The following is a 17509-nucleotide window of genomic DNA, read 5'->3' on the forward strand; positions in this document are numbered from 1 at the left end:
TTTAGCAAAAGAAAATAATGGGAAATTTGTTGTAGTTTGAATTACCAACGGAATTGGGAGGGTGGGGGAGAGAAACAGGAGGTGGAGGGAGAGGGGATGACAATGTCTCCTCCATTTGGGGTTTGGAATTGGCGGGAAGAGACAGCGGAGGGGAATGGTCGGAGTCGGAGCCCGATGAGTCGTCGTCTTCATATGCCACATGTCACAATATTATTTTACCACGTGTCCTAAACTTAACGGCGTTAGGCTCAGGTACCGATTTAGTTGATGGAAAAAAAGTTCGCATACCAATTTGGGACAAAAAAAATCATAAGTATCAATTTGGGAGAAGTGGACAAGTTTAAGTACTACTTTTATATTCAATCCTTTTTTTATAAATATATTTTTAAATAAAAAATTTCATCTACATATTCTTAAAAACTTATAAGTTATTCGAACCAAATAAGGTATGAGATGAGGTTATAATCTTAAAATCAATTTGATCATGAAATTTAGATATTAAAAGTGATGGCGAGAATAAAAAAATAATCAAGGGTCACTACAATAGGGTTAAGCGAAAATAGAAGAAAACCTACTAGACTCCTACTAAAGTACTCGCACTATGGAAGGTCCATGTGTCCCCTTGGACAATTTAATCTCCTTACAATTTATGTGAGCAAAAAGATGTTGCATTATTACTTTATTGGGAGAAAAATCCACTCTCATCAAATGCCACTTGGCTAGCGTTTAGCATATGTGTATTTGTACATGAGATTGAGCATAAATATGATACATAGAAAATTTCTTTAAAAAATGGGGCAGCAGTTTTGGGGTTGAATTGTCTTGTTGGAGATGGAGGGTCAACGGGCTCTGATCTTTCATGATAAATGCTATATGATTTTACCTGTAGATATCTCACTCTTCAAATTATTATTTTATATATATATAATATTGGGTTGAGGAAAGAAAGTAATAAAATTTCAATTTTGTATCATCTAAATTCATGATAAAATCTCTAACCATTACTTTATACAAGTTAATGCTTTTTCTTTTTAATTATTAATAAAAAAATTAAAAATTAGGTTCATTGTATTCTGAAATCATTTATTGCATCACACCATTAGATTCTTATATTTTTAGCTTATCGATTTTTATTATATTAATTGAAAGAGGCCATGACACGCTTGAATCTTCTCAAACTCATAACCTTCAAAAGTCTATAACATCATTAGTGTTATTCAAGTATATGGCTAAATGCTAGTAAACAATTTGTTAAAGGTGTTGAAGTTGGTTCACTTAAGTCTGTTTATAATGGTTTGGAAGTTAGTTTGTTAAGTTAGCTAGTATTGGTTTACATATTTGGTGAAGAAAGAAGTTGGAAAAGCTCAAGCTCCATCTATAAGATTTGACCATTAAACAATTCTTGAATCAAGTAAGAATCAATATATAGGTTTTAAAGAATTTGCTTTATGCTCTGTTTATTTTTCTATCAAGGTTCTAGTATTTATCTTGAAATTTTTCTTGGTTACAAAGCTTGTTGTCTTATGACATTGGTTTCGATCCATGCTTATTTGATTCATTTAACACATAAAATCCATAGGTTACCCCAAATTTACAAATAGAATTAGAATCTTGCTCATTGTTCTTGTTTTTTCATCTTTGTTCGAATTAATTTGTTGATCTCTATCGTGTTGGTCTTTGTTCATCCAGAAATCTTTATTCTCCTTAATATGAAAACAACTACTTCTATTGCCAAGATTTAATTCAAATATTTTCGATTGTTCAAGCGTCCAAGCCCTTTTCCAATAAGACAATCACTCTTCGATTAGATTAAGCAGGTACTCTTTACAATCATGAGTCATTTATGTATAAGCATATAGATGGATCCTTGAATATTCCTGAATTCTTAACTGATGACAGTTGAAATAAATTATAAAATATTCATCTTTAGGAAACATTTAGCACACTCGCACTATGGCTTTTAGCTTCCATTATTCCTAGAATATTACCTGCATAAGTTAAGTGTCATTCTACATATTAAATATGTATTAAGTTGCAGCATAGGTACTCCACCTCTTCTACAACATGAATCATGCACTCACATTGCATGTTACCAGGTTGGGCAGTTGTGGTCACCTTATCTTTGAAACTGTGGGCATTTCCACCATATTGATTGGCTTACTAGATGTGTATGATTCTGTTATACGATTTACATGATGTTTGTAGTGTGTTAATTGACTTTGAGGCATGTCAAAATGACATTATAATACAACTTCTCCTCAGTTTAATCACATTATATTATTCATGCATTATAAATGTAGGGATGCAATTGAGTTAATTATTAAATCCTAACGGACTATAATTAATTGACACAATGTCTGAATGGTGCATGTTTAATCTATATTTGAGAAAATTGTGTTAAAGTTTGTAATATTTCGAGAGAACTTTATTACCTTGCATAATCCTAAGATTCATGTAATTAAATTGTTTCAAGATAGAAATATTACTATTACCTCACATAATTTGTTTTTCTGCTTTAAAATACTAAGTTGTTAACATAGACTTATGCTATACTTAATAATTTGATAAGTTGAATTTTTAGACGATGCCTGAGAAGGTAACGTTAAAGTCATAATAGACATAGACATATGCAGATAATAGGTTAAACTTCAGACTTCGAGAGAAGCCAAAGTACTCATAATTAAAATAGGATTAATAAATAACTGGGTTGCCATGGATTTTCCATAACATCATTAGCAGTGTTTAAATATTTCTAAGTTAGGAAGGAGAATTATTTTAACACATGCATGTTATTGTAATTTCTCTTAAAGACTTGAATACTTATTTCGTTCTTTATTTAATTTAATTTTAAGCATACTTAGATTAGTTTAATTTAATTAAAATCCATCACTTTAATTTATTTTCATCACCGACTAATTTGCTTAGTAATTAATTTTGCAATACTTGATTCGCATAAACAGTTCCTGTGAAGACAATAACTCTTACTCACTACTTTATTACTTGTCAATGATTGTGTATATTTGCACATCAGTTGAATTATCTCGAGACAAGTTTCTGGCGACGTTTTCGGGGAGTGTTATTTTAATCATTATTTGTGAAATTATTTTTTGCAATTTGGTTTTATTTTTTTATTATTGTTAACTTAAGTAATTTTTGTGATTTTCTTTTCAGGTGTTTATGAGAATTGATCAAATTATCGACTTACTCCCAGTAAACCTTGAAATCGAGCGGACATTCCGAAAAAGATGAGAAAGACAAGCCCAGAGACAAGCTACAAACAGAATCTTGATCAAAATCAAGATTAAGGAAATGGAGCCACTTATGCTCGAAATCCAGTCCTAGTTGCTGATGATAGGGACTGAGCCATAAGACAGTATGTTGTGCTTATTTTCAATGAGCTTAATCTAGGCATTGTTAAACTCAAGTTCGAGGCACCATAACCCGTAATGCTCCCGATACTTCACCTTAGATTGTTTTATGGAGGTGAGTGATTCCTTCAAGTTGGCCAGAGTAACCGAGGATGCGCTAAGGCTGAAATTGTTCCCATACTCACTAAGGGATAGAGTTACAGCATGGTTAAAATCATTGTCACCCGGTTCAGTTTCTACATGGCAAAAGCTAGCAGAACACCTCCAAATAAAATATTTCCCACCTAGCAAAAATGCTAAGTTGCGGAATGAGATTACTACTTTTTAGCAGATGGATGATGAATTTCTGTATGAGGCATGGAAAAGATTTAAAGATTTATTAAGAGAATGCCCTTACCAAGGGATTCCTTATTACATCCAATTAGAGTCATTCTATAATGGTCTCAACGCACACACGAGGATGGTGGTAGATGCTTCAGCAAATGCTGCTCTCATTTCTAAGTCATATAACGAGGCTTACAAAATCATAGACAGAATTGCCAAGAGCAACTACCAATGGCCAACCAACCGAGTAACTTTCGGATTATGAGTAGCAAGAGTACATGAAGTGGATGCTCTCACCTCACTTGCAACTCAATGCTTAAGATTTTTACTGCTAACGGTCTTAATAATGTTACAGCCAAGCCACCAAGTCAATTTGAAACCATTTCTTGTGTATACTGTGGGGATGTAAACTTGTTTGAGAATTTCCCATCAAACCCAAAGTCTATTAATTATGTAGAAAATCAAAATTAGCAAAAGATGGGCAAGGACCACAATCCAACTTTTATAACCCTTCATGGCAGAACCATCCAAATATTTCTTGGAGTAATCAAGGAGCTGGACCTAGTAATACCTACTTGCAACCCAGACTAAACCAACCGTCTGAATTTTTACAGAAAATTCAAAAACCACCTCAAGTCGAACCTTCCAATAGGTTGGAGAACTTGTTAATGGCGTATATGGCGAAGAATGACGCTACTTTGAGAAATTTAAAGAATAAAGTGGGTCAACTAGCCATTGTACTTCAAAACAGACCACAAGGAGCTTTGCTTAGTGATACCAAAAATTGAAGAGTTTCGGGTAAAGAACACTGTAAGGCAGTCACGTTATGAAGTGGAAAGACCTTGGAACCTAATGTGGTTAAGATCAAAGATGGGTCTATTGACAAAAAAAGAAGTTCAACTGCAAATTGAACTCCACTACACAAAAGTCGAATGCTGAAAACTCCGATAAGGTAAATCCTAACTTAGTCAATTTTGATAATCTAACACATGTGCCAGTTGCAGAAACAATTCCTCGAAAAAGTGTCCAATTCAGGCTAAAGTTCCATCACCTCCATATTCGTAAATGTTTAAACAATAGAAGTAGGAGGTGTAGTTCAAGAAGTTCCTAGTTGTTCTCAAGAAGCTCCATATCAATATCCCATTGGTAGAAGCCTTAGAAAAAATGCAGAACTATGTCAAGTTCATGAATGACATTCTATCCAAGAAGAAGAGACTTGGAGAATTTGAGACTATAACATTAATGAAGGAGTGCAATGCATTCTTATAGACTAAATTACCCTCAAAGATGAAAAATCCAGGGTGTTTTACCATACCTTGCAAGATCGAAGAATATTATTGTGGTAAAGCCCTATGTGATCTAGGAGCGAGCATTAACTTGATGCTCATGTCTGTTTTCAGAAAGTTTGGGTATAAATGAAGTTAGACTGACAACTGTAACACTTTAACTAGAGGATTGATCTTTAGCACACCCAGAAGGAAAGATCGAGGATGCTCTGGTATGTGTGGATGAAATTTTTTTCTTGCTAATTTTATTATCTTAGATTTTTAAGCAGACAATAAGGTGCCAATCATCCAGAGGAGACCTTTCCTAGCAATCGGGAGAACATTAATTAATGTACAAAAAGGAAGACTCACAATGCAAGTTCAGGATGATCAAGTCACTTTTAATGTTTTTAAGGTGATGAAATTCCTTGATCTGGTTGAAGGGTGCTTGGTGATGTCAGATTTGGAGTCTTAGTTTCTAAAAAATGGGAGCTTAAATTTGTAGATGACTTATTGGATCACGTCTTAGAGTCTGACCCACCAACTGAAGAATGTGAGAAATATATGGCTGTGGTGAAAGCCAATTCAAAGGGTTATGTCCTATAAGCCTAATTTGAATCATTGGAGCTAGAGTCTTGGGAATACACTTAACCCAATGCATCAATTGAGGAACCACCTAAATTGGAACTAAATGTACTACCTTCTTATTTAAAATATGTTCATCTAGGTAACTCCTCTACTTTCCCTGTGATTATTTTAGCAGAGTTAACCGGAAGCCAGGAAAAAAAGCTAATTGAAGTGTTGAAAAAATCAAAAAGGCGATCAGTTAGAGTATAGTTGACATTCGAGGAATAAGTCATTCCTTTTTCATGCATAAGATTCTATTAGAGAAAGGTTAGAAAGCCATACTTGATGGACAAAGGAGGCTTAACCCGATTATGAAGAAGATAGTCCAAAAGGAAACAATCAAGTAGTTAGATGTGAGAATCAAGGAAATAATGAAGGAAAAGCAAATCAAATACTTTTTTTTACTAAAATTAAATAGAGTTTCTCCTTTATATGATGTGAATATATTTCAATACTTCTATTGTGTATTTATAGTGGAAACATCATAAAAGTTATACTTGAATTCAATTTAATATTGATTGTAATTGTACAATACATTGAAAGTTTATTTAAGAGATGGCTTGTCATTATTTTTTTATACGAGATTGAGAGAACACTTACTCGATTCATGTTAAGAACTTATTTTAGTGCAAATTCATTGCAAGTAACTTGTTCATGTCGACTAGTTTACAACTAAGCTTTCAAGGGGAAAACCTTAGTAGAGAGAGTGATCTAAATTATGTACAACAGTGAGGTTACAGCTTGGTGAGTAAATTAGACTTAAATTACGTCTTACACAGGTTATTTTATAGTGGATACTCTCTAGGCAAGGCCCCACAGACGTATGAAGTTTCTAAATTACGTAACCCAAATTTTGTGTCTATCTCTTATTTTATAACTATTAGTAAGTCCAATTGCAATTAAACATAAATCTAGAATGTAAAATCAACAAGTTTATAAGGAGAATAAACATCTACTTGAGATTTCTTGTATTCTATTATACCTAATCAAGGTTCCAAACCATTTCTAGGATGATGTTGTGTCTACTACTTGTTTTTATTAATTACATTCCTTCGTGAGTGCTCAATGGTGCTAGTCCATACTATATTCTCTTTTCAAACAAGTCATTATTTCTAACGGAACTAAGAATATAAATTTTGGTCGAGAGTTACTAAGTTGAGAATTTTGACTTGTATATAATTATGTATTTTAATTAATGTAATAATTAGGTAGCAAATGCAGGATGTTTTATGTAAAAAAGAAACTAGATTTAAGGTGCATTAAACCTTATCGATAGACAATAATTTTGAAGAGAACGGAAAGGTTCAAAACTTACTCGGACTCTATCTTGTTTTTAAAAGACTTAAAGTTTATCAGAATTTATCCAAACGGAAGAGCATTTTGAAATTAAAAAAGAGATGATATTATTGGGATCACTACACCAAAACAGATTTTTAGCGGTTTTTTAATGCCTTTAGCGGCGCTTTTTAGCGCCGCTAAAAGTATTTGCGGCGCTTTTGAAAGTGCCACAAAAAATGCCGTTGTTGTCAACGCCGCAAACGTTTGCGGTGCTTCTTCCACAAACGCCGCTATAGATCAGGACCTTTAGTGGCGCTTTTTTTACAAACGCCGCTATAAGTCAAGACCTTTAGCGGCGCTTTTTTCGCAAACGCCGCTAAAGATCAAGACCTTTAGCAGCTCTTTTCCCACAAACGCTGCTAAAGATCAGGACCTTTAGCGACGCTTTTCACAAAAACGCCACTAAAAACATAACATTTAAAAAACTTATTTTAATCAAATAATATTTATTTTTATGATAAATATTATATTATGTTCTATTTTTTAAATTTGAACTTTAAATATACTTTTAAGGATAAATAAAAATATTATTTAAATTAAATTTTCTATGAAAATTTTAACTTTAAAACTAAATATAAAAATTAAAGAATTTAGTTTTAGTATTTAAAATAATAAATTAATAACACAATTAAAATCCAAAAGTTAGAACTCAAGTTGTCGTAAATATTAAAGTAAAAATAAAAATTTAGAATCAAAACTAAAATAAATAATACATATGAGTAACAGACTGACTAGTTCAACCTGCCTATGACTATACACATTGCAAGGTAATAAAAAATATAATGCATTTTCTTAATTAAGTAAATCTTGGTAATAAAAGATATAATACATCTACTTAATCAAGGAAATCTTGTAATGAACTCAAAGCAATGAGACTTAGAGAAAAACTTTTGAGCATGGCTTCGAATTTGAACTGCAAATTTAGTGCCTACATGCTCATTATTATTGGCAGGCCCCATTCTCTTTACATAACTACAGCAGTTGTAATGGCAAAAACAAAACAAAACAAAACATGCTTACTTCAACAATAATGCAGCGTGTGTCAGGAAAATGTTTAAATTTAAGTCAGCCTTATGATGCAGCATTTCATTTGCCTGAGAATCATGTTTAATATTCATACAGAGGGTAAGGAAGGAAGTACAAAATTTAAACACAAGGCTTGTTGAGAAATAAAGCATAATACCTGAATATCAATATCAGTTTGACCTCCTTCAGCTCCACCAAGAGACTGATGTATCATTACCCGTGAATTAGGTAAACTATATCGTTTTCCTGAAGTTTTGAAGAGAACAAAGGAATATGCAAGTTTAGCAGACAGAACGAGAAACTACACCAATCAACGGAGCTATGAACGGCAAAAATCTATTTATATACCTTTAGTTCCCGCACTAAGAAGAAAAGCTCCCATGTTGTTCATGGAAAAACAAGACATATCCGTTAACAATAATAAACAATTGCATTCAGATTTAAACTGAAATCTTATTGTATGAATGCACTTCAACCAAAGTGCTTGAGATCCAAAATATGCACCAGAAACATTATTTTGTCATATAATTTATACAAGTCAAGCTATAATCCAATACTCAGCTTCCAAACATTGGAACACGAAAAATACAATCAATCTCTTCAACTAATTTGGCTATACAAAATACATATTACGCATATTAAGAAATATTCTCATCAAGGATCAAATATCTATTGGAATGAATCGAGTACAATAATTTAGGGACCAAAGTTAAGATCAATATTCCTTAATTAAGAGACAAACAAGGCATAGCCACAACACTACAAGTTTCTGGTCTTCCATATTGTGACTTGAAAATATAATTGCATATTTTGCATTACAAACAGAAAAAACATCAACGAATTTATTACCTGGCAGCAAGCCCAACGCACACAGTCGAGACATCAGGCCGAATATGCCTCATAACGTCAAATATGGCCATACCTAACAAAATGCAAAACCATATAAGCCAGGCAAGTCATGATGCTTTTTGACACAAATCGGAGCAAATACAAAGACAAGATTCTTATTAGATGAATATATTACCAACTGTAACTGATCCTCCAGGAATTGACGTACATGACAATGTCCTATCGACAATATCCAAAAATGTAAAAGTAGTAAATAATATTCATAATGGCATTAGAGGTCATGGCGTATACTATTGAAAGAAAGAAAGAAAGAAAGCATGGAACCAAACAGACCTTCTGAGGATCGACAACATCAAGATAGAGAAGCTGAGCTACAATAATGTTAGCCATATCGTCATCAACAGCTCCACCACATCGAATTATTCTCTAAAAATTCGAAACAAACAACCGATATAAGAACCGATAAGCAATAAGAGAGTACCAAAGTCTGGTAAAGGCTAAAATGCACAACCAAAACAAATCCATACATGCTGGAAAAGTTGGCTAACAACACTTTGAAAACGCTCTTGCACCTACATATCCACGTCCAATTCAAAAAGTCATTATGTTAATAATTTTAATTCCTACTTAAAATATTAATGAAATAAAAATGAAAAAAAGTAAATCTAAGACTTGAAGTGAAGATGAAAATCCTAAAACGTGAAATGTGAATATTCAAATTTGAAACAATTATAAAGAAAATTATAGCTTTAGTACCTTCAATATCTAATGAGCCTTGCAAATGGTTGGCGTACAAAGTCAAAGACTTTAGGCTTGAAAGCCCCTGGAGAAAGGAAATTGTGTTGTTTCGAAAGAGATTAAAACTCAAATCAAGTTCCTCCAAGTTGGTTAGCCTCATTTGTGTTCCATCTGTCATAAGAAGAACTCCCGGTCATAAATATATAAACATATTTCTTTCTTTCAAAAAAATAAAGCAGTCGTAGATCCAAACTCAATCTTTCTTTTAAAAAAAATAAAGCAATCGAATATTTAATTTTCAGTTTTCAAATGTAATACTCAACTGTGGACACAAACTCTCTGGTCTTAAGGATTTTAAGGACCCATTCTCTCATGACCAACTCTCACAATCAACTATTTAAGGGATCTTTTTTCCCTTAATTCCGTGCAACCAAGTTGCAGCCCCAAGTGAAAACTTCACCAGACTCAGAGACAACGGCAGTATGCTTATCTGCAGCAGCAACAGCAAATATTCTTGATTTAAGTGAGCTTACTCTACGTGGTGTTGGTTGGCTATCCACAGACGTATACTTCAGCATTTCTAGCCAATAAGTCCTTGATTTGTTTACTTCAACATTTCTTCCCTCTGCACAACACAAGATAATGTATACATCAGCATTTCTAGCCAATAAGTCTTTGATTTGTTTGAACAATGCAGAACATTATTTTACTGGTCAACATGTAGAAGGCATGCAATATTAATACAATCAAGCGAATTTTCACTTCAGGAAATAACTATCGCCTATGGTCACCAAATCTTGCTAGTATAACCAATTGACTTCATCTTTCCCTGTGACAATAAGAACAAAAAATTGTTTCAAATATCTGCAGTTCTGCACCTTTAAAAGGATCTTCACACCTATCATTCTTATGAGAATGGATTTATTGAATATTTGATATATTTCATTAATATTGTATCAATTTTTTTTTAAAAGCTTACTATGAAATGGGAATAGACACCTAAGTAACAGGGAAAGGAAAATATAAAGAAGAAAGTCACAAAGATAGCAAGGCATACCGCTGCTTTGCGGTCCCATGATGGAAACCACGGCATATGACAGACCGCATTCATGAAGTTTCACTTCCTTGATAAAACTTTCGATTCCGGTATCATTGAATGAACCATCTCCATCAATAAGTTGAACTGAACAACATTCATCGCTTGTCGCTCAGAAATCAAATGTTCATAGCATGTCAAGGTAAAGCGAGAAAGCATCCATAATGCACAGAACTAAACCGCCCTATTCATTTTTCCTTTTTAATTGAAAATTAAATTCTCTATAGCAATTAATCAAGGAAAGGACATTTTAAGTATACCTCAACTGAAACAAAGTCCATTTATCTTTTGATAGAGAATTTTGACGTACTAAATAGCTTTAACAGCTGGTAATTCAAATTCCAGTTTTTTACTTTTTCATTTTCCTTAGCTTCCTCAACAACCAAACATGCCATAAACATTAAATTCATCCCCGGTCCCGATCCAAACATCACAATGAATTGCTGATTTACACTACTAAAAGAAACTTTAGAAATCTAAAATACAGTATTCAAACCTAAATTTCCACCCAAAAAAAAAAACCCGCATCGCACCCTAAATAAGAAGAAGAAGAAGAAGAAGAAAAATACTTAAGGAAATTGTATATGCAAATCCTCATAGATACTGGAAAATAACATTCTATCTTTACCCTCTGTTTGGTCAGTAGGAAAATGTGAAACAAAAAGAAAATCAACCAAGCAAAACCCAAAACTTTCAGCTACTTTTTTCCTACAGTTCCCATTTAACCAAAATCCGAATGAGGAAAAAGAAAGATCAAATGTATAAGAACTTACCGTCTTAGCTAAGATGGAAAATAGGTGCATGATGACAGACAAATGCATACGATGCAAATGAAAAGGGTAAAAAAAAAGATGAACAATTTTTAATGGAGAAACCAAAGAAAGTTCTCGAAAAATAAAAACCCAAATAAAAAATCGCGAAATCGTGAAATCGTTCAAAAATAAAACCACCGCCACAACCGAGAAAATAAAAAATCAGGAAGAAGAAAGAACAAAATTAGCGGGTATGGGCTGCAGAGGGCTGTCGATTTGGGGAAATTGGGGGGGAATTGGGGGGATCGATTTTGGGAAAAAGAAGGGGAAAAAAAAGAAAGATTTTCATTTAAAAAAATATAATTACAAAACGGCGCCGTTTTGCAAATAAATATTTGTGGCGTTTTCAGCAAAAACGCCGCTATTGCTTACCTTTTACGGCATTTTTTCATAAATGCCGCTAAAGCTCAACATTTTTACAATTTTTTATATTAAATTATTTTATCTTTCATATAACTTTTAAATAAATAATATTTTTAAAAATTTTAAGTAATATTTAAAAGAATTAGATAAAATTATAATTTTTAGTTTTTGTATTTCATTTTTATTTGTTATAATTTGGTCCTATCCAAAATAGATAGTTACATATCCATAGCTAATCATTACTTTTATTTATTTATTTATCAATGTTTTTTAATCTAATATTTAAATATATATCAAATGGTTTGATTAAATATTTTAAATATAAAAGCATTAATTGATTGTATAAAATTTCATCATTTAACAAATCTCAAGTAAACCTTAAATCCTAAACCATTTAATATATATAAAGTTTATCGATTATCTCTTAAATAATTTAAACTATAATCATAATTTTAATATATTAAAATTAATATTATCTCTTTCACAATTATATAAGAAATTATTTAATATATAAATTAAAAATCTTGATTAATCTAAACCCTAAACCCTTATCCCTAAACCATAAATCATAAAACATAACCCTTAAACCTTAAATCTCAACCCTTAAACAATAAACCATAAACCGTAATCCCTAAACCCATAATCCATAAACCTTAAAATAGTAACTCTTAAACCTTAAACCCTACCCCATATACCATAAACCATAAACTATAATCATAATTAATTCAATATTTTAAAATTAATACTATCTCTTTCACAATTATATAAGAAATTTAAAATATAAATTAAAAACTAATTAATACTATCTATTTTACAATTATAGTAAGCTTTTAGGTGTCTCTTCATATTATTTAAAATAATAATTACCTATATATCCATATCAAATATATCAAATGGTTTACATTAAATATTTTTAAATATAAAAGCATTAATTAATTGTATAAAATTGTATCATTTAACAAATCTCAAATAAACCTTAAACCCTAAATTAGCCAGTCAATATACATAAAGTCTATCTATTATATATCTCTTAAATAATATAAACTATACTCATAATTTTAATATATTAAATTTATTATTATCTCTTTTACAATTATATAAGAACATATCTAATATATAAATTTAAAAAAACTAATTAATCTAACCCCTAACCCGACCCTTGAATCCCTAAATTCTAAACCCTAAATCCCTAACTCTTAACCCCTAACCCCTAACTCCTAACCCCCTAAACCTTAAATCTCAACCCTTAAACCATAATCCCTAAATCCATATATAATTATTTGATCACGGCGGGGGCAAGGCAAAACATGCAAAAAACTAAACTGGATAAAAAAACTAAACTGAGAACAAAAAATACTAAACCGGGATGGGATAAGATGGGGATATCCTTGGATATAGCTTATATCGATTTTGAAGAACCAAATCTTCACACAATTTTGAAGAACCAAATTAATATTATCTCTTTTACAATTATATAAGAAGTTAATTAATAAATAAATTAGAAAATACTAGTTAATCTAAACCCTAAACCATAAACCCTAAAACCATAAACCCTTAACACATAACCTCTAAACCTTAAACCCCAGCCTTTAAACCATAAACCATAACCCCTAAACCCATAATCCATAAACCTTAAAATGGTAACACCTAAACCTTAAACTCTAAACCATATACCCTAAACCAAAAACCCTAAACTATAGTGATAATTAATTCAATATTTTAAAATTAATACTATCTCTTTTACGATAATATAAGAAATTATTTAATATATAAATTAAAAAAATCAGTAATGTATCCAAAAAACTATAAAATTATTTTAAATAATAGTATTTTAAATTTTCTATTTTTAACAACTATTTTAAATTATTTTAAATCCCTGAGTATTAGCAGCGCTTTTTAGAAAACGCCGCTAAAAATAGAGAATTCGCGGCGCTTTCTCAAAAAAGCCACTAAAGCCCTAAGCATTAGCGGCGCTTTCTTAAAAACGCTGCTAAAGCCCTGAGCATTAGCGGCGCTTTCCTAAAAACGCCGCTAAAGCCTTGAGCATTAGCGGCACTTTCCCAAAACGCCGCTACAGCTGCGCTTTCTTAAAAACGCCACTAAAGCCCTGAGCATTAGCGGCGCTTTCTAAAAAATGCCACTAAAGCCCCCGAAAGCTCAGAAAACAGCGTCGTTGGGCTTAAATTTTTTGCGGTGCTTTCTGAAAAACGTTGCTAATGCTTATTTTTAGTGGCGTTTTTAATAAAGCGCCGCTAATGCTCGATCTTTAGAGGTATTTTTTATCTAAACGCCGCTAAAAACGCTGCTAAAAGCCTATTTTGGTGTAGTGGATATTTTGATTCAAATTTAAAGGGTGGGATATCTCGTTTTAAAATTGAAAATGACTATTTTGGAGCCTATTTATAGGTTGTTGTAATCAAACATTAAGTGTGTGTTTTGGTGAGTGTTTACTTTGGTTTTTGTTCTCTTGAAATTTTGTATTTTAACACTCTTTTACTTAGACATTTATTGGAGAGTTATCTTGATTGTTGTAACACCACAAGATATGAATTCTTGATTTGTTGAGTTCTGTCATAATTAAGTGTTTGTTCTAGTGGTTGGGAGCTTAAGTGTGTGGTTGAGGTTGGGTGTTTGAATTTTAGAGTGAGCAGGTGAATTTAATTTTTGTTTTATTGTTACTTCTTAGTGGGCTATTTAATGGGTGGTGTTGGGTTTCCTTTAGAACTCTAAACAAAGTGTTAAGTAGATGAAAGTGGGTTGTTAGGAGTTAGTTTTGTTTTGGGTTAGTGGTGGCTTAATAATAGTAAATAAATTAACATCTTATTTAATTTATTTTCTTTTTTCCAAATACTTGCCCTTTTTTCACGTTAGTTCTTTCTTTTTCCACTATTACGCCTCCTCCCTCCTTTCTTGGTTCTTTTTCTTTTGTTTTTCATTTTTTTTCTTTAGGTTTCTTTATTGTCCATCAATTGTTGAGCACTGTGAGGGGTCTCTAGTTTGAGCGTAAATATTTTTTTATGCTACATTTGCAATTTTCTGTAGTAAGAGCATTAGTTCTTAATATTTGATTTTTGTTGGGAACGTTTCGTACTACATAGGGTGGTGATTCTAGTGTATTTTGTTCTGTTACAAGAGGAGCATGGATCGTTCGACGAATCACCTGTGAGTTAATTCATGAGGGTGCGATTTTCTTTAAGGTAAGGTTTTAATTGAAAGGCGTGGATTGAATTTCTTCGTTAAAGCTTGGTTGTTGTTAATGTCAATTCGTGTTGGAGTGTGAGGAATTATTCATCGATGTTTTAATTGATGCTTAAGTCTTGGGTTACTCGTGTTTTGAATCGGCGTCAGAAAATACCCAAGTGTGTGACGAGAAACCCGAAAATCAGTGAACGGTAAAAGCCAAAAAAATAGCACTGTCGATGCCACACGGCCGTGTGACAGGTAGTGTGGTAAGTCGTGTCTGACACAAGGTCTTGTGATAGACTGTGTGCTGGACCGTGTGTCTGAGGTATTTTGGGTCATGTGGACTGCACGGGCGTAAGGGTCACACGGGCGTGTGTGGGTCGTGTGGGCCACACGGGCTATTTGTGTCGTCTAGGCTACACGGGCGTGTGGACCCAAAATTTAAAAAATTTTCCTATAGCCTTACACGTCATCCCAATCAACTGTGGGCCTTCCATAGGGTCGGTGTGTCATTAAATATTCTATAAAACATGAAATTTGGTCATTTGTTAGTACAATTTTCGATTCCTGTAAGTGTATTTGAGCTGTTATGTGATAATTTAAACTGTGAGTAGTAATGTTATATACGTATATGATTTGTATTTGAAATGTTATGCATGATTTCTGCTCTGATTGTATCTAATTCTAGGGTGGAATATATTATGTGGAGGAAGTGTTTCTATTAGAGGTGATATCTCACCCACTATACTGACAGCAGAACTACAAATATTCTGAAAAGTGTCATACCAACACTAAGTGGTGTGTAGGGTTGGATTGGTATTTAATACCCTATATAGTGTGTAGAAATGGTCGGAGATGGTGTGTAGCGGATAATGGTAGGATTTTAAATTTGCATATGATTTGATTATGTATAAGATATACATCTGTATCTACTCTGCTACATAATAAATCTAAAATTAAGTCTGTAATTCTATTTTCTTTAAAGTTACACACTGAGTTATGAAAACTCACTTTCTGTTTGTCTATCACTTTCAGGTAACCCTCAGACTTAGACGGGTCGGTACGGCGGGAGCTCGGTTATAGCCATATTTTCGTATATTTAATTTATTTAAATTTGGGTTTGAGAGTTTTGTAAGTTTTGGACTGTTTGGACCTTTTTAATTGTTTTTGGTTTTGGATTTTTATTTCATTTTCGCATAATAACGCTTAAACGTTTTATCGAAAATGTTCATTTTTCTACAAAACAATGGGTTTCAAATCAACAAACTGTATTTTCAAAAATACATCTTTCCAAGGCTTTCTACTGTAAAGTAACCGATTTTTAGAAAATGTAATAGAACATGGTTTCAACTAAAAAGCTAATTAAGAATAATTTCTTCTAAATCGGATATTTCTTTAGTAGCAGAAATTAAGTTATTTTCAACATTTTGGAAAGCTAAATTTTCAAACTATTTTTCGTAATCACTACAGATTCGGCCATAACGTCTAGGCCGAGTTTGGGGTGTTACATTTAGTGGTATCAGAGCAGGGTTGTAAAACTCTTACTGTGAACTTTTGGGTTCAAAATTATTTTTGAGAAAACTATTTGTTCGAGTATAGTTTATTTCTACATGAATCTGAAAAAGAATTTTGTGAAATATCGAGTCTCCGGTGTTGATCCTGTAAGTACTTCTGACTTAACAAATACTTTAGTTTAGAAAACTCTAAAACGATTAAAACCATATTAAGATATTTAGAGACTGAAACATTTCTGAGATTTCTGAAAATTCTTCTAATAATTATTTGAAGCATAAAATATCGGCTAATAAATATTAAAATTGATACATAAAACTTCATAATGTAAATAATCTATAAATACAATAAGTACTCGTGGATCACGTGGACATGGTACTCGTGGGCGCTGCGAGCGCCATTGAGGGACTCGAGCTGAGTCATCCTTGATGGGTAAGATGCCCAATCTAGATACGAGTGAGTCACCGGCTACACTTACTGTTGAGACTAGGTCTTAAAGTCGCTTGGTTAGGGATGACGCATTGTTTCAGGCCATGCATAGAGTTTTGGAGAGGGTCACTAGGCCCTATTCTGGTTCTGGAAGCCATGGGTCGGTAACTGAACAACTCTGATCTAATGACTCTGAGTTGTTTAAGGGCATCACTAGAGTCGCATCGACTATGGCCAAGTATTGGTTGGAGGCCACAGAGAGAATTATGAATGACATCGACTACTCCCCCGAGCATAAATTAAAGGTTGCAATATTTCTACTTCGCAATGAGGCGTATCAATGGTGGTTAACGATTGATGAGGGTACTCAGTTCGATCAAATTACTTGGGATCAGTTTAAGAGTGCCTTCTAGTGTAAATATGTGGGAGCAAGTTATTAGATGCTCCTAGGCACAAGTTTATGAACCTTACCTAGGGAGAAAAAACTGTGGCCGAATATAAGGTCGAATTTCTGAGACTGATTCATTATGATCATAGAATAGTGTCAACTAAGTATGAGAAGTGTATTCACTTTGAAGA

General features: G+C 32.7%; 1 non-coding gene and 1 pseudogene across 1 annotated transcript; both read right to left on the reverse strand.

The window, feature by feature from the left end:
• Nucleotides 1–234: 234 nt before the first annotated feature.
• Nucleotides 235–17088, reverse strand: LOC105795870 (uncharacterized; annotated as a pseudogene).
• On the reverse strand, nucleotides 3667–3773 carry LOC128040040 (small nucleolar RNA R71). Its single transcript, XR_008194700.1, has one exon. It is a non-coding gene; the product is annotated as a small nucleolar RNA R71 (small nucleolar RNA).
• Nucleotides 17089–17509: the final 421 nt, after the last annotated feature.

The sequence above is a fragment of the Gossypium raimondii genome, chromosome 3, assembly GCF_025698545.1.
Source record: "Gossypium raimondii isolate GPD5lz chromosome 3, ASM2569854v1, whole genome shotgun sequence".
Lineage (NCBI taxonomy): Eukaryota > Viridiplantae > Streptophyta > Magnoliopsida > Malvales > Malvaceae > Gossypium > Gossypium raimondii.